The following is a 14,391-nucleotide window of genomic DNA, read 5'->3' as shown; positions in this document are numbered from 1 at the left end:
GAAAATGAAATACCTCTTTGATTGAGGCTCAGGTTTGTACCCTTATCCTGATCGAGCGGAAAATGAATGGAATCCTCGAAGGAAGAGATCATGATGGAACCTTCGGATTTTGCACAATAAATCCGACAGGGGTTTTTGCAAAAGGAAGGAAAATGGGGTCCCTAAAGCTTGAAAAGGGATTGATCTTGGGCGTCTCATTGCTGAGACTGAAATCAGCTTTTGAAATTGCCTTTTGCGAGAAATGATTGGTGGTTCGACCTCGAACCGAAACGGGACTGTCTATGGTGGGATAGTGGGGACACAGGGAAGTGTTCAATCTGAGAGTTCATGCTCTCAAAGAAGGGAAGGAATCAAGTCCTTAGGAGGGATTTAAAATTGGTGTCTGAATGTATCAAGAACGGACATCAAGCTCTCACTTCACGTCAGGATAGCTAGAAAATATTGTCAAAATGTTGGAAATTTTGTTGTTGATTCAAAATTTTTGAAAATGTTGCACATGGTTGCAGAGATATTCTTTCTTTTCTACCCTAGCCATTCCCTTATAGCCGATCATCATCAACAACAGCTCCATCAAAGCAGCCACCACATCAACGTCCTTGCAGTCACCCTAGAGGTACCTCCTTTCAAGCATCACAACGACGACCGGTGTCGTTGCTTTCATCATCCTCTTCATCAAAAAAAAAAAATAGTCGCCACCGATCCAAGGGGCTAAGAGAATAGAAGATCCATCCGTTTGATGGGTTAGATCTTTTACTTCATAAGTCAACAACAAAAAAGCAAGTTATACCCCCTATTGATTTTCGTTTTTCAAATTAGTTCATGTTTAAAAAGTGTATGTAGGATAGTTTATCATTCATTTCATGCATTTTATATAGTTTTTATTATTGTTTAATTTAGAATTCATAGATCTTTGTTTACATGTAAAAAATCCAGTTGTTATTTCATGCAAATATTTTTGTTAAAAAATCTGGAGATTTTTAGGATAGCTATGATTATATGTCTATAATCTTCTGGCAAAAATTGGATTTGATTTGAGTTTTGCAACCCTATTAAACAATTCCAAAACATAAATTGGATTTTGAATTTTCTCAAAATTTCAAGTCTAGTTTTAGTAGACAAAAACCTCTGGAATCACCCTCATGGGAGATCTAGATCCTTCTTTAAAAATTAAAGTAGATTTAAGGTGGAATCTACTAATTATTTGAAAATTTTGAGATCTTTACAAGTAGATTTGACCTCTGTAATAAATCAATTTTCCCAGACCCTTGGGAAAATCTCGATTTTTCCTTGTCAGGATATAGACAAACCTTAACGTGTTGTGTCCGCTCAACCCGTTGCTCGAATGCAAAAACTTTCAGCATGAAAGTTGTTCTTAACCCATTTTACTGTCATTTCCCAAAATTTGGGGATTTTTGGGATTATCCCATTATTTTTCCTAGATTTATATTTTCTGTCTCACAGATTCCAATATCCAGAAACTCCAGAGATTTAGGTCTCTGATAACAGTGTGCCCATTTCCAAACCGTAACCCAAATTTCAATACTGTAAAAAAAAAAAAATTCCTCTATCTGTCAGGGACATTTTTCCATAATTTCAGCTTTTTTCCTATCTGTCTGCTATTTTTATCACATTTTCGCAAGAAATCTGTCTGTTTCCCCCAAATCTTAGAGTCGCCGGATTCTGATCCGACTTGCCGGAGTTGTACAACTCAGACCATAGGTCAAAAATAGAAGGTGTAAAAGGAAAAAATCCTTTCCTTACTGTCCTCTGTCACCCCATAAAATTTGGAAGATTTTTATGGAAGTTTGATATTCAAAATCTCATTTAGAATCAATATTTTAGGCAAAATTCTGATTTTTTAAAATTTTTAGCTATTTTCCATATTAAGAAAATACAAAAAAAATAAATTTTCGAGATCCATTCTGGGTTTAGGGTCAGTCTAGGTGTCCATGCCAAATTTGGCTCAATTCCAAGTTCATTTGCTTTATATGTTAATTTATCTTTAAATTCAGAAGCGAAAATAAAGCGAAAATCAAGTTAAGTTTGATATTTTATGATATTTTCATCATTTTAGGGTTTTATTCATGTAAATAAGCATGTCATGTCATATTTCAATCTCATTTTCATTTCAATTTTCCATTTTTTCAAAATTTATTTCAGAAAACCTTGGTTTTAAGGCCATAGTCTTGTTATCAGGGGCATTTTGGTCATTTTGACCTCAATTTCGAAATTCCAAACTTCAATTTTCCAAATTTTCATGCATATCATCATATCTCATCATATTATGTTTGATTTATTTCATTTGATTTTCAAAATTCCAAAATTTACAAAAATTCTTTTAGAAAACCTTGATTTCAAGGTCATTTTGACCCCAATTTCGAATTTCCAAGCTTATTTTCGAAATTTATTCATTATTTATCATGTTTATATCAAAGGGGGTATGATTCTGGGTTTATATCCGAATAATATTTGATAATTTCCAATATTTTCAAATAATTTCAGAAAAAGCTACATTTCTGTGCTAACATTGTTTTCTAGTTTTGCAGGAATATTCAAGAGGAAGACTTAGTCATTTTATTTATTTGTTTTATTCAATTCAATGTAATATCAAATGTAATACTTTGGAATAAAAATTTACATTTCTCGCACAGAATAGGACTGCATTGCATATAGTTTGATTTCTGCAAATTCTAATATCTGATGCATCATTCATGCACATTTTCCAAAATCACTATGGTAGACACGAATGGCACGTGCACAAACTCTTATGGAGTTTATAAACTCGGTGGGATTCGTATTCATGGCCATAGTCAGAATACAAAGAAAACCAAGATTTATGACCTTCGTATTAGCCACATTCAACCTACACTCTTAGGCTAACTTCAAAAATATACTGCATTTCTCAAAACTTCAAAAGGATTTCCCAATTTCTCAAATGAAATACCTTTCAAATTCATATTCATTCATTCAATTTGCATTATTTTTAAACTGTTTTCCCAATTCCATTTTAGAGAAATCGATTTTCTCAAAAATTTCTAAGTCTTTCTTAGGATTTGATTTTCTGAGAATTCTCAAATTTCAAATGAGATTTCAAAGTATTTCCCTAGTTCAAATCAAGATTTCTCAAGATTTCCACATTCTCAATTTCGTTTTCCAATCTCAAAATTGATTTTTCAAATATTCAAGTTTTCCTGAGAATTCATTTTCCAATCCAATTTCTGATTTCCAATGAAATTCAATGATTTTCTCAGGAATTCCATTTTCAAGCACTTTTCCAACCATTTTAAAGCATATTTCAATTTTCTAAAGCAAACATCATATTTCTCAAACTTGCATCTTTTCAAAATCCCATAGCACATGCTTGATTCTTTGTGCATTCTAAGAAAATAGAGCATAATTTATATAATTTAACTTAATCAAAGCGCACACTTGATCCTTGGTTCAATTACCCCTGGTAAAGGTGCCAGGAACGGTTGAACCTCGTATCGACAGGTGGATCCCATTCCACGGAATTTTCCCACAAATTTTCAAAACGGAGGCGAGTAATTTTCAAAACCATTTTCAAAACTTTGGTCGAGTTTGACTCGCAGAATCGTTTCTTCTCACTCTTGCAGAGAGAGGGGAAAAAATTTGCGATGATAATTGGTTTTTGGCGACCGAGATGGGACCTGTCTTCGCCTGATCAATTGTGTGCTTGACTTAGTTCAAATTATCAAAATCGTGTTCTATGGAATGTCAGCTTTTACTTTTTTATATCATGTGTACCTAGGAGCCTAGACTTGAACCCGGCTGACATGGATTGCATGTAGACTAGGCATGGTTTAATAGGACCATATTAAGGAGAATTATTCATGCTCACATAGACTTAAGTCTGAAATACAACACTCCTCAATTTAGGAATTGTATGAAAACAATGTTTGCTTCTTCAAAATTTTCAAAATCTTTATCTCTTTAGGTTTTAGAGCTCTCTGTTTGATTGCATGTGATCATTTTTCAAAAATTACCCCACCTATGTCTACGCGGTCTTCACGTTGTTGGGCTCTCTTCCAGAACCATAGTTCGGGATAGAGCCTCACAACTGGAACACTTATTTGGGCTAACGCCCCCCTGCCACGTACCAAGGGCCATAGTCCAACGTATATCGACAGGTGCTCAAGGATGTTGGGAAAACACAAGCCTAGAACCGGAGATGAATTTTATGCCACGTACATCGAGCCTCGGCTCGAGTATATCGGCATAACATGATTGGACAGTTGATCTGAGCCTAGAGTCAGGATTAGGGTCCTAAAGCTCTTTCAAAATGGATGCATTTAGAGTCAGCTTCTTAGGGATTGCTGTATGTGCATAATTGTTTGTGATCGAATGTATGATATTCATTTTTGTCTTATTTTCTCATATTTTCCCAGTTTTTCTAAAATACAGGACATACTTTCCAAAATACCTTATTTTCCTTCTTTTGTGAAATATCTCCTTTTTTTCAAAAACCCTGGATGATTTTTCCAAATTATCCACCTTTTCTTCAAAACTCCAAGTGATTTTCCATTCTTTCGTTCATCTGGACTTCGAGTTTCCAGCTTTTTATTTTATCATGCCTGCAATTATCAAAATTCTTGTATTTTTTTCAAAGTCTAATTCCAATCTTCCTATCTTTCAGTCCAATGGCATCCAGTCAGCTCGATTATATTTTTCCTGAGGGTCACATCTCTTATGAGGTGCGACAAAGTCTTCCCCAGCATCAAGCTCTCAGCATCGGACCATTCTTTCCCCGGTGGTACTATACTTGGTTCAAGAACTTCTCTCGTATGTTTCGGGACCATTTGAGCGATTGTGGGTTGGAACTGGCATCTGCAGTGGGAAAGTTGACATCCAATAGCAATCTGATCCATGCACTGGCAGAGCGGTGGAATCCGTGCACTTGCACATTTTGGTTCCCATGGGGCGAGATGACCTTGTTGATGGACGAATTTTCAGAGATCATGGGATTGCCCGAGCCAGCCGGCCATCCTGGAGATCCATTAGAGCAACAATTGCTGATCAATGTCAAGGGTCTGGACCCTAAAAATGTTGTGGCTCACATGACAGGGCGCAAGTCTTGGCCACTGATTGAAGAAGATGGGAATGAGTACGTGAGCCTGATCGAGATCTACCAACAGTACAGGGCATTCGCGGAAGTCAGTTCGCTATCCAAGAAAACTCGAGAGAGAATTCAATGTGCGATGGTCGTATGCACTGAAGGGCTCGCTTTCCTCCCATATATACATATGTGTATGGCAAGCAGTTCAAGCTACTTGACCCATTTTCCTTTACCTATTACTATCTAGAGTGATGCGTCAGGCAATTTTCTCAGAGACAGAAGCGCGTAGAAGCTCAACTACTATCAAGGGTTATGCCAGAGTTCGACCTTGCATCAACGCAGTGATCCGGAACATACCATTCTGCAAATATGTCTAGCATTCTTTCATCATTCTCACTCTTTTCTTCAGACCTCGTGTCTCTGCTGATCATAAAGAGTGGTGGCAAATTGTCTGTCCGCCCCCTCTTTCTCAAGTTTATTATTAATGCAATCATATTTTTCCTTCAATAAAGAAAAAAATCCTTCAATTTTCATTCTATTATGGTTTGACGACCTCACCTAGGTGACAAGGCATATTTGCAGTTGTTCGTTCTCCTCGCAAAAAATGGCAACACAATTGTCGTGACTCCAGCGGCGACCCAATCCAGGATGTTCTTCCAATTATCTACCAAATTCTCATCAAATATTTTTCCTATATTCATTTCTATCCTGAATCTTTATCATTGAAATTTAATCATCTATCTCATTCTGTAGAAAGCATCAGTATTCCCAAGTGGTTCAGATCAGATTAAGCAAGAAGACACCATTATATCAAGTGCACCAGTGATTTTTAAAGCATCAAGTAAAAAGAGATGAATTCTCCAAGAACTGTTAAAAGACAAAGTCCGAATGATAGGGATAACATTGATCCTGCTGCATATTAGATGTTTAAGAAAATGATGATTAGGATGATGTCTGAGCAAGCTGAAGACAGTCTCAGAAAGACTCCCATCAAGGAGAAGACATTTGTCTCCTTCTCTCAGAATATCACTGGAAAGAGCAACAAGTGATTCGGCGCGTGTCTGCTCGATATTTTATTCTCTCTGATGTCCTCTATCATCGTTGATTCAATTCTGAATATTCCAAATGCCTAGACGAAGATGAAGCCAAAGAAGTTGTGCGGGAGGTACACTAAGGCATTCGCGGTGGTCACGTCGGCTACCAAACTCTTATCAAACAAATCATCTGGGCAGGATATTATTGGAAGACTATGCTGCAAGATTGCTACCATTTTGTGAAGAAGTGTGCTCTATGCCAGATACATGCACCTTCCGTTTATGTGTCAGCAACATATTTGCAATATGTTGTCTCTCCATGACCATTTTCTATGTGGGCCTTTGATGTTGTAGGCCCCATCACTTCTGCTTCAAACAGCTACAAATATTTTCTTGTCGCAACAGAATATTTCACTAAATGGGTCAAAGCTATCACTTTGCGTATAATAGAAGGTTGACACATGGTCTCATTCATCCACAAGAATATCCTTTGTCGTTTTGGCATACCGCACAATATCATGTCAGACAATGACAGTCATTTCAAGAATGAGAGAATGAGAACATTCTGCTCAAAGTTTAGAATCCATCATCATTTTTCCGCTCCCTATTATCCTCAAGGGAATGGTCAGGCAGAGGCCATCAATAAGATTCTGATTCGAATCCTGGAGCGAACTTTAGAAACAGGCCATGACTGGCATGAGAAGATTCATGATGCATTGTGGGCATACAAAACCACCATTCAGACTCCAACTAATGCTACTCCGTCAGAACTTGTCTACAGAACTGAAGTAGTACTGCCTCTACATGTTCAGAAACCTGCCCTGAAGTTTGCATCACTTTTGAAATTATCGCTTGATCAGTATCAGCAACAGTGACTTGTACAATTTGATTTGCTCGATGAAAGAAGGCTCTAAGCAGCAGAACATGCTCAGTCATATCGGCAAAGGATAGTCTAACAATATGCAAAATCTGTCATTGAAAGAAAATTTCGAGTAATTGATCTAGGGCTCAGATCCATGGCTCATCTCACGCACTGCCCAGGTGGTGAATGGTCGCCAAATTGGGAAGGGCCCTATGTTGTCGAGGAAGCATTACCCCGCAATTCATATCTGCTCGTCAATGCCGATGATGTAGAATTATCAGACCCCATCAATGCTCAACATTTGAAAATTTTCTATACTTAAATCCTCTATTCCATCCTTTGTAATTCCTAAATATATTTTCTTCAATAATGGTCAAATTCTTATTTCCCAGTTACACTAGGGCATTATTTTGAAAATTGTCTTCAAAACGTCCTGTATGCAGGCAGGATCACACAAATCTCTCATTTTGCATGCATGTGCACCCATTTACAGCATTTGCATGCATTCATCTGCATCAATTTGCATTTGCATCTAACTTTCCCTTCAGGTTAAGGGATAAACCTGAGTTTCCCATTCAGGATAAGGGATAATCCTGAGACATCGACAAAGTTGTCCAAAAGTCATCACGAAGATGAAGATTAAAAATCTCCCATCGTGACCAACAAACACTTTTCAAAACATCAATCTTTTTCAAATTTGACCTACGAGTCAAGTCCTTTATCAAAACCATTTTTGCCCATCTTGTCAAAATAAACTTTTGGGTTAAGCCTTTTCTAAACCTAGTTTAACACCTGGTCCTTCCAAACCTAGCTTAGCACTTGTCCTTCTAAACCCAGTTTAGCATCTGGTCCTTCTAAACCCAGCTTAGCACCTGGTCCTTCCAAACCCAGTTTAGCACCTGATCCTTCTAAACCCAGCTTAGCACCTGGTCCTTCTAAACCCAGTTTAGCACCTGGTCCTTTCAAATCCGGTTTATCATCGGTCCTTCCCAAAGTCCAATCTTTGAATTGGTCCTTTTAAACCTAGTTTATCACCTGGTCCTTCCAAAACCCGATTTAGCATCGGTCCTTCCCAAAAAACCAATCTTCGAATTGGTCCTTCCAAAACCCGATTTAGCATCGATCCTTCCCAAAAAACCAATCTTCGAATTGGTCTTTCCAAAACCCGATTTAGCATCGGTCCTTCCCAAGAAACCAATCTTCGAATTGGTCCTTCCAAAACCCGATTTAGCATCGGTCCTTTCCAAAAAACTAATCTTTGGATTGGTTCTTCCAAAATCTGATTTAGCATCGATCCTTCCCAAAAACCAATCATTGAATTGGTCCTTACAAAAACCCAATGTTCTTGCTGGTAATTTTTCAAAAAAACAGTGTTCGTGCTAGTAATCTTTCAAAAACCAGTGTTCGTGCTGGTAATTTTTTAAAAAAAAAAGCCCAGTGTTCGTACTGGTAATTCTTCAAAACCCAGTGTTCGTACTGGTAGTTTTCCAAAACCCAGTGTTTGTGCTGGTAATTTTTCAAAAACATAGTGTTCGTGCTGGTAATTCTCCAAAACCCATTGTTCATGATTGTAATTTTTCAAAACATAATGCGTGTACTGGTACATTTTCAAAATCAGGTGTTCACACTGGTATACTTTAAAATTCAGTGTCCACATTGATCCACTTTTCCTTCAGGATTCGAGTTCCAACTCAAATTTCTTTTCCTTCCAAATTAATCTACTTTTCCTTCAGGATTCGAGTTCCGACTCGAATTTCCTTTCCTTCTAATTGATCTAGTTTTCCTTCGGAATTCGAGTTCTGACTCGAATTTCTTTTCCTTCTAATTAATCTACTTTTCCTTTGGGATTCGAGTTCCGACTCGAATTTCTTTTCCTTTCAAATTAATCTACTTTTCCTTTAGGATTCGAGTTCCGACTCGAATTTCCTTTCCTTCTAAAATTTTTCAGTTTTTCCTTTAGGATTTGGGTTCTGACTCAAATTTCTTTTCCTTAAATCCAAATTGGATAAGTTTTTCCTTTAGGGTTCGAGTTCCGACTCGAATTTCCTTTCCTTCTGAAATTTTTCAGTTTTTCCTTTAGGATTTGAGTTCCGACTCAAATTTCTTTTCCTTCCACAATGGATCTAGTTTTCCTTCGAAGATTCGAGTTCCGACTCAAATTTCTTTTCCTTAAATCCAAATTGGATAAGTTTTTCCTTTAGGGTTTGAGTTCTGACTCGAATTTCCTTTCCTTCTAAAATTTTTCAGTTTTTCCTTTAGGATTTGAGTTCCGACTCGAATTTCTTTTTCTTCCACAATGGATCTAGTTTTCCTTCAAAGATTCGAGTTCCAACCCAAGTTTTCTTTTCCTTCTGAATTGGTCTAGAAAATTAGAGTTCTGACTCGAATTTTCTTCCAAATCCAATTCAAATGTATAGAATCGGTCTAGAAAATTAGAGTTTCGACTTGAATTTTCTCCCAAATCCGATTTGCTTAGCTTTTCTTTAAAAGTTTGAACTCCTACTCAAACTTTTCTGCAATTTAGTAATTGGTCTAGAAGATCCAAGTTCCAACTCGAATTTTCTTTCAAAATTCATTTAGTTTTCCCTTGAAGATTTGAATTCTGATTCGAATCTTCCTTCAAAACCCAGTTTAGCACCTGGTCCATTCAAAGCTCACAAGTTGAATCCTTTATTCTTAAACTATGGTCCTTAGGTTAAATTCCTATGGAATTAATCGTTTGTAGGCTGAATCCCTGCTGAACCGATGTGATCCCTAGGTTAAATTCCTATGGAATTGATAGTTCTTAGGTTGAATCCCTATTGAACCCATGTTGTTCCCAGAGAACCAATATCGCTCTCAATTGAACCAATGTCGTTCTTAGGCTGAATTCCTATTGAACCCATGTCGTTCCCAGTAAACTAATTTCTAATTTCTAATTTCGACCTTCGGGTCAATCAATTTCCAAATTCAAGCCTTTGGGTTACAATCTTACCAACATCAGTCATTTTCCTGCCTTCGGGTTACAACTTTATCAATATCTATCACTTTCCAAGCCTTCGAGTTACAACTTCATCAATGTCAATCAATTTTAAATCATCAAATTCAATCTTTCAATCAAATCCTGCTTTCGAGCTGGTAGGTCAACAAATCCTGCTTTCGAGCTGGTCGGTCAACAAATCCTGCTTTCGAGCTGGTCGGTCAACAAATCCTGCTTTTGAGCTGGTCGGTCAACCCAAATTCTGCTTTCGAGCTGGTAAGTCGAAACAAAACCCAACTTTTGAGTTGATCTTTTATTGAGTCTTTTCATGACTCAATTTGGTCATGGGTGTGTCAATTAGACCTCAATCAATTTCTTTCACCAAGTATTTCAAGAATATTTTGCCAATTTGTTGTCAAATGCTTGTTGATTTTAAAAATCTTTATTGCACAAAAACATTACCTCAGAATACCTTCAGTATTACTTCTGAAAGGACAAAGCTTTCGCGAAGAAGGATTCAAAATTCAAAATCTTTCTATTGGCCAACCAAAAGGATGAAGAATAAATCCTCGATATGGCCAGGAAAGAAAATTCAATGTTATTGCAAAGCCATAAGTGATCGGTATTGATCGCAGTCAATGGCACATTTTTAAAAATCATTCTTAAAAAATAAGGCAGTCAAAATATCCTTGGTGATAAAGAAAAATTCATTCAATTTCCATATCTCGTCCATCACTTAAGCTGCAATTAAATATCTGCAAAAAGGATCTCTCAATTGTCGTCAAGATGAAGACGAATTATGCGAGTTAGACCTCCGGGGCCAAAGAAGATTTGGATCATCTCCAAGATGAAGGAGTTTGTGACGGATCCTTCCAAGGAATGTTCAGATCACCGTCAAGATGAAGACGACTGCGATGAGCCTCCCGACAAACCCTAAAGAATATTTAATTTATGCTATCATCAAGAGATTTCCAACCAAAGAGCCAATAACCATCAATATAATCCCTGAGAGAAAAGAAGGATCGGAGCATCTCCAAGATGAAGGAGTTTGTGACGTACCCTTCCAAAAAAAGAGAGAGAAAACTCAGGACATCTCCAAAATGAAGGATAATGTAATAAATTTTTCAAAAACCCAAGAGAGCTCCAATTCTGTCAAAAAAAAAAGTGCAGAAAGATCATCATGAGAAAAGAATCACAGGATATCAAACTGCCAAGTCTGCCAAGAATCCTCTTTAAATTTTGTGAAATTATACTATCAATATTCTTTCACCAATTGCTTTCACAATATCAAGAATACTCTCTTTTCTGCTCATATCAAGGAAATTGATAGCTTCCTTGAAAGAAAGTCAATCGCAAGCAATTTGAATTTGAATCTTGATTCTACGGAGTTAAGCCCAGTAGGAGGTAATACTTTAGGTAGAAAAGAAGAAATATTTTCATACCAATATACATCAATTTCAAGCATTTTGAATCAACAAACAATTTTTAACATTTTGGCAATATTTTCTTATTATCTTGACATGAAGTGAAGAGCTCGATGTCCATCTTGACACATCCTGATATCACCTTTTACCTCCTTGAGAGAGTAACCTTTATCGTCTTTCGCGTTGTTGAAAGATTAGCCTTTTCTCTGAAAGGATAGCCTTTGTCATCTTTCGCGTTGTCGAAAGAATCCATCTTTTGCGTTGTCAAAAGAATCACCTTGATTCTTTGGATCACCTTGCCATCTTTCGCGTTGTTGAAAGAATCACATTGTTCCTTTGGATCACCTTTGTCATCTTTTGCGTTGTCGAAAGAATTCATCTTTTGCGTTGTCAAAAGAATCGCCTTGCTCCTTTGGATCGCCTTGTCATCTTTCGCGTTGCTGAAAGAATCGCCTTGTTCCTTTGGATTGCCTTTGTCATCTTTCGCGTTGTCGAAAGAATCCATCTTTTGCGTTGTCAAAAGAATCGCCTTGCTCCTTTGGATCGCCTTGTCATCTTTCGCGTTGTTGAAAGAATCACCTTGTTCCTTTGGATCGCCTTTCCCATCTTTCGTGTTGACGAAAGAATTCATCTTTTGCGTTGTCAAAAAAATTGCCTTGTTCCTTTGGATCGCCTTGTCATCTTTTGCGTTGTTGAAAGAATCGCCTTGTTCCTTTGGATCACCTTTGTCATCTTTCGCATTGTCGAAAGAATCCATCTTTTGCGTTGTCAAAAGAATCGCCTTGCTCCTTTGGATCGCCTTGTCATCTTTTGCATTGTTGAAAGAATCGCCTTGTTCCTTTGGATCGCCTTTCTCATCTTTCGTGTTGACGAAAGAATTCATCTTTCACGTTATCGAAAGAATTCATCTTTCGCGTTGTTGAAAGAATCGCCTTGTTCCTTTGGATCGCCTTTGTCATCTTTCGCATTGTCGAAAGAATTCATCTTTCGCGTTGTCGAAAAAATCGCCTCATTCTTCTTCTTCAAAAAAAAATGTTGTCTTATTCGCCGTTACCATTTTCCATCTCCCCGGTCAGGTTAAGGGTTAAACCTGAGCCTCATTTTGATGAGGTATTTCATTCCCCGGTCAGGTTAAGGGTTAAATCTGAGCCTCATTTTGATGAGGTATTTCATTTACCGGTCAGGTTAAGGGTTAAACCTGAGCCTCATTTTGAAGAGGTATTTCATTCTCGGTCAGGTTAAGGGTTAAACCTGAGCCTCATTTTGATGAGGTATTTCATTTTCCGGTCAGGTTAAGGGTTAAACCTGAACCTAATTTTAATGAGGCATTTCATTTCTCGGTCAGGTTAAGGGTCAAATCTCAGCTTCGTTTCTACATGAGGTATTTTCTGTCCCATCCAGGTTAAGGGCAAAACCTGAATTTCACTTCTCTGAAGTAAATTTTTCTTGTTCATTCTTCATTCCATATCTACCATTTTCATCAAGGCTAATTTCTTCATACCCAGTCAGATCCTTCTAATTGGGGCATTTTTATAACCCAAATTTGGTGTGTTTTTTTTTGTCACTAAGCTCGTCTTTAAGCCAGCTTAGTAGCAAAGAGGGGCATCTGTAAACACCCCAAATTTTCCTCATCCATTCTCAAACAACCCTCCTCGTGCAGTGCCAACCCTGTTAGGTCACTGTAGGAGTCAAACCCCAAGTTTGTGTCAGAAAACTATCATTTTACCCACTTTCATTAGGAAAATTACCATTTTACCCCTAGGTCATCCCAGACCCCAGTCAGTCGGAGTCAGCCAGGCTCATTGGTCAGTTCAAAATAGTTAAAATATTAGTCATTTCAAGCTCAACTGAGCTCACAGTGAGAAGGACATTTTCATTTCTGACCATTCTTGCCAAAATGGGATCATTTCTTCATAAATGAGCTCATTTCTCACTCAAATCCAAGTCAATTGTCTTCGAGTCAGTCATTCACAGACAATCATATTCCCCTAAATCTAGCCTGAGCTCACCAGGAGTTCAAGCGCTCCAGTTCCAGTTCAAAACCATTTCCAAGTATCTAGGAGCCCATTTCAGCTCGTTTAGCTGAAATTAAGCTTAGTCCAGTCAGTTGAGCTAGTGTTGAGCTTTGATTTTAGTTCATCTTAGTATTACTGACCTTTGTTTTAGCTCAAATTCAGCTCGAGTTGGTAATTCACTTCACTCGAGTGACCATTCCATACCATTTCTCTAAAAATGGCAGCTTTTCTTGAAAATTTAGTCGGAAAGGTCAGATGAGTCAGTGTCTGATCAGTTCATTTGAGTTCTGAAACACTAAAACTCAGCTCAATCCAGCTCATTTTAGTTCAATTCAGCTCACACCCTAATTTCCAGTGTCACTTTAGCTCGGTAGGGCCTGAAAACCATTTCTTCAACCATTTTGCATTTTTTATCAATTTTAATGTTTTTTAAACTCGTACAATTGTCAATCGGGGTCTAATATCCAAATTCTTCATTCAGGGTCTGCATTTCGCATGACATTTCATACTATTTCTCATCATTTCATATCATTTCTCAGCATTTCATCACATTTCATCACATTTCCTTTCATTTCATTTTCGAAGTCCACAACTCCAGTTTTATAAATTTCAATCCAGATTGAGTTTTAAAAGTTTTCAGAAATCAATTTCAAACCCTGGGTTTCCAAAATTGACATTTTTACCCCCGAGAGTCTAAATTTGGAAATATTTTCTCGAGAAAAACAATCTGAATTTCTTTCGAACTTAAATTTTCAAATTCTATAGTGGATTTGCTTCGAAACAGGGTATTGAACTTCAAATTCTGAGTTCGTTTCAAAAACTGCCAAAAATAGCTCGTTTCGGTTGGAAATTTTTTGAAAAGACTATTTTACCCCTCTAATCGTCAAAATGGATTTCAAAAGTGGAATTGGGACCTGCTCTGAGATGGCCCATCCATTTGCATTTGTCTTTTAATTTATATATATATATAAAAGAAGAAGAAAAGTTTATTTTATTTTACATTTTTTTATTTTATTTTTATTA

The sequence above is a fragment of the Nuphar pumila genome, chromosome 3 (genome assembly GCF_984573655.1).
Source record: "Nuphar pumila chromosome 3, dmNupPumi1.hap1.1, whole genome shotgun sequence".
In the NCBI taxonomy this organism is placed as follows: Eukaryota; Viridiplantae; Streptophyta; class Magnoliopsida; order Nymphaeales; family Nymphaeaceae; genus Nuphar; species Nuphar pumila.
Note: the sequence above shows the minus strand (reverse complement) of the source record.